The 4,259-nt window shown below is 31.1% G+C and overlaps 1 long non-coding RNA gene across 1 annotated transcript; it reads right to left on the reverse strand.

The window, feature by feature from the left end:
- Positions 1-201: 201 nt before the first annotated feature.
- LOC110021041 lies at positions 202-3,897 on the reverse strand. Its single transcript, XR_002293596.1, has 3 exons — positions 3,707-3,897; positions 3,287-3,346; positions 202-260 (listed from the first exon to the last, which is right to left on the reverse strand). It is a non-coding gene; the product is annotated as an uncharacterized LOC110021041 (long non-coding RNA).
- Positions 3,898-4,259: the final 362 nt, after the last annotated feature.

Here is a 4,259-nt window from a genome sequence, read left to right on the forward strand (position 1 = left end):
ATGTTGATTAATAAGATTCAATGGAAGAAATTACCATTATAACATAAAGATACATATGTTGCCGTAATTGGTTTTTGTGTGTGAACATACTAACAGGGAGAATGAAGTTTAGTGAAAGCTATTTACAATCGGGTTTGATTATAAGAAACGAATAATTTGCATATCAATTTTAAAAAAGCATAACAAATGTTGTGTAACCGTACCAGTACTCCATAAAAAGGAATCTTATGCGGCAGCTGCTCAGCACATTGAAGAAGGAGCTGTTCAATCAAAATACTGGTGAGCATAGGTGACTTAAGGCTTTCAACAATTTAATAAACGAAGTTAAGTTTGCTTTTTTTACAGCTTTTTTTTTTCTTACAAAAGAAGAACACAAAAAAGTTCGCTAATATGATTATGAATTTCAAGTAATTCTTAGTTAACCTTCTTCACTTTGCACAGTAAGTTTGCAAGCCCACCTTTTATCACAAAATAGTACATCAATGTTTATAGAGTAGAAAACATGCCATTATTTTTCTCACCATCACATAACTGTTCACACCAATACGGAATGACAAAGATTGTAACGAAAGGAGTAAGGATAATCAATGACTATGACAAATAACCGCTTCCGTAACACTAATTCCCTAGAATAAAATTCCTATTTGATGTAAAACATGGAAAATTTGAGAGGGACTTACACTAAGACCATACTAAATAGTACGGAAAAACAACAACCTTATAGCCCATGCAATTTAAGCCATACAACCAAGAAATGATCAACCAGATCCTTAATAAAGTAGACCCAGCTTCAAAAAAAAAATTTACAGTACTGGAAGAAAAAAGCAGTAGAAAATAAACAAGATCAGGAAAATAATCCAATGTTAAAATCACCTTTAAAAAATAATTAAATAATATAGCAAATGGGATTTCATTTTTCTACAAAAAGAAATAAGCCATTTTATACATAAAATAAAATTTTAATAACCAAAATCAATTATAATTTGGGAGTCAGAGTTTGTACACAAATTAATCAAGTAATCTAAAATAAAAATGTCTTTTTTTAAAGGTTTGACTTGAACAGCTTTTTGACTACTTCAATGCTAGGAAAAGTAGCCAATAAAAGATATCGTTTTTCCAGATGAAAAATTTGCAATGAGTTTCCTTGCTTATCCAAAAATTCAATTTAGAAAATCTTTTTCTGAGAATGCATAATAAAATGTGTGATTAAAAAAAACAAATTTTAAAAATCTCTAACAACAAAAGTACAAAAGCAAAAGCCACCCCAATGAAGCTTAAAATGACTTGGTCTATGTACACTTGCACTCAAACAAGAAGCAATAGAACAGGCGCAATCGTCTAGCTGAATCAGTAAAACAGCAGTGAATCAAGGTTATTTGTTCTAAAAAATAACAATCAACAAATTGGTGGGCAATCAAGGTGATTAATTCAAAAGCTCAATTCAATACCCAAAGACATAAATATTATAACAAAAAACCTACTTGCAAAGTTTTAAACATCTAGCATTTAGTAAATACCTAAAAACAAGCTACCACTGTACCATGGGAATGGAGGATGGAAAAAGTAAGAATGCCAAAAACCTTTAAAAGGTCAATGTACCATGGGAATGGGGGATGGAAAAAGTAAGAATACCATACAACTTTGAAAGGTCAATGCAATCAAATCATTACATTAATATGATTTCATCCAAGGAGTGCATAAGCAAATTTTAGTTTTATACATGATATATCTTATCCTTGAAAACACTACTAGTTTTTTTTTTTTTTAAATGATCAAATGATCACCCTTACATGATTTAACTATGTTATATAAGCATTCTGCCTAAAGAAGAGAAATGTTAAAATTTAGTGTTTCAAGTGAAACTGCTTCTAATTTTCTCTAATTGATCCCTTCCCATATTTTCTTAATTGCTAGGTCTCGTTAGGCCTGGAAATTATGTCGAAAATTTGAAATTAGTTGGATGATCACTTAAAGTTTAGTTAACTAAAAATCAAAATCTATCTACTCCAAGTTGAAGATGTCTCCCTCAAAATTAGTGCAATTCAACTCAAAATCTACTCAACATGTGATATGTAGGCATTCATATGTATTTATGAGTTAATGCATGCATATTTTGACACACATATACATGCATAGGTATTTATGCTTACATAACACAAATAATATACACACATACATGATACATGTGCATGTATGCACATTTTATATTGAATAATATAACTTTACAAATAAATGCTAATGCATACATGATCTTGATTATTAACTAAAACATATAATTTGAAAATAATTAAACTGAACCCAAATCAGGCTAAATTTGACCCAAAAATCAATCACTTCCAACTTCATTAGAACTTGAATCGAGACAAAATTAGAATCTTGGATCTCGAGTTTAGGTCAGAATACTCAAATTTCACCTTATATCACCCCTAAATTGTGTTATAGGTAAATAAATTGAGGCACTGCCAGATAATAGAAACACAAAGTAAATAACACCAAATGTATAATAAGAATCTCCACAACATACACATCATCATCATCTTCTTCTTCATCATCATTATTAGACTACTAGCTATTTGGAGTTGGTTATATATTCTGCTTATTAAATCATTCTTGTTGAGTGTTTCCCGAGGTGCATAAGCCTTTTTACACAACTTCTACTACATTAGATCAAAGTAGTTGGCAGAAGAATAAAAAGAGCTTGTTCAGGTAAGAAAAATTTATACTTTTATGCAAATTAATTTTATAATAACTGTGAAGTGACGAAATTTAGCAAAGTGAAAGACATGAATAAACTTCCTTCTCCTCGCAAACCCAGTAAAGACTGCTAAACAGTAATATCTATTTGAAGGGAATTGGAATAAAAAACATGGTTCTCTCGACAACCCTGGAACAAAATGAGAGGAGGTTTGACAGAAGAAGAATTTTAACAATATATTTGTATCAATAAACCAAGTGTTCAAAAAAAAAAAAAAAAAATGTTGAGTAAAAAGAATGATGATCATACATGTTTATGATAAAAATGAAAATAATTGATTTAAATTCTCGTAAAAACAAATGAAAATTAGCCAATATTGATCATAAAACTAAAACAACAGAAATGCTCCTTGCTACTTTGCCAGCCTGCAGGTGATATAGTAGACAAAACAAGCAGTTGTCTAGGTTATTGGATACGAGTAATTTATTGCTTCAACATCAGTAAGTAAAACAAGAAGCACCATGTAGAAATAAAACAAAAAAAAGCTTACTTGCCCATGACATCTAATACATGATCATAAGGCAACTCTACCTCTAAGATGTCATCTCTAGAATGCTCGTACTCCCGCCAAAGCACGCTGCAACATGTATCCTGCAATACGAGTAGAATTTTAAACACTGGCCGGTTACATTTCTCCAAAAAAGATGGATTAGTGAGAGATCAAACAGAAAGAAAAAAAAGAAATTAAATATTTAAAATTAAACAACCTTGACAACCTAAACATAACATATAAAAGGTAAAGTTTTGCATAAGTTTTTAACATACAAAAAAAAAAAAATCAATTTAAATTAGGGGTTTGAAATAAACAGCTATAAATCAGGAACAAGCAGGACCAGCATTTGGACCGTAGTTGCGTTCCATAAGAAGTTACTACGTGGCTCAGTACTGAGGTTTTAAGATGAGGGCGAGTGCTCGAGTAGAGGATGAAGTAGGGGCCAAGGAAATACTCACGATATGCTCCCTGTAGTCGACGGAGCCGCCGTACTCCGAGCATTTGTCACCGATGCGAAGAAGGAGCGCCCTCCAGCTGTTCATCGGCTCGATCATGGGAATCTGGAAGGGAACGTGCAAGCGAGGGAGGGACCGATAATGCGGAGGACAAAGTATAGTTGGGCGGTTTTTGGAAAAGAGAGCGACGATTTTAGAGATAGTGGTAATGGTGAATAGGGCTCGACTCCTGTATTTTTAAAACAGAGATGTAAATCAAGTATTAATTTCTTTTTTTAATTTTAAGTTCTAGCAAAAATATTAAAATTCATGATAAAATATCTAACACATATTTTTCATTTTTACTAAATTCTTAATTATTAAATTTTAATGGCTTTATGGTGGCATGCATAAATGGAATAATTCGGCTTAAAAAAATCAAATGTGTTTGATTTCTAATTTTAAGATTTATATATTTTTTAGATTTTTAAATCACATCAAATAATGACCTACATTTATTTTTTAAATAAAATAAAATGCACATTTTTTTTATGTACAATATTTGTTGTGGTGGATT

The sequence above is a fragment of the Phalaenopsis equestris genome, unplaced genomic scaffold (assembly GCF_001263595.1).
Source record: "Phalaenopsis equestris unplaced genomic scaffold, ASM126359v1 Scaffold000118, whole genome shotgun sequence".
NCBI lineage: Eukaryota > Viridiplantae > Streptophyta > Magnoliopsida > Asparagales > Orchidaceae > Phalaenopsis > Phalaenopsis equestris.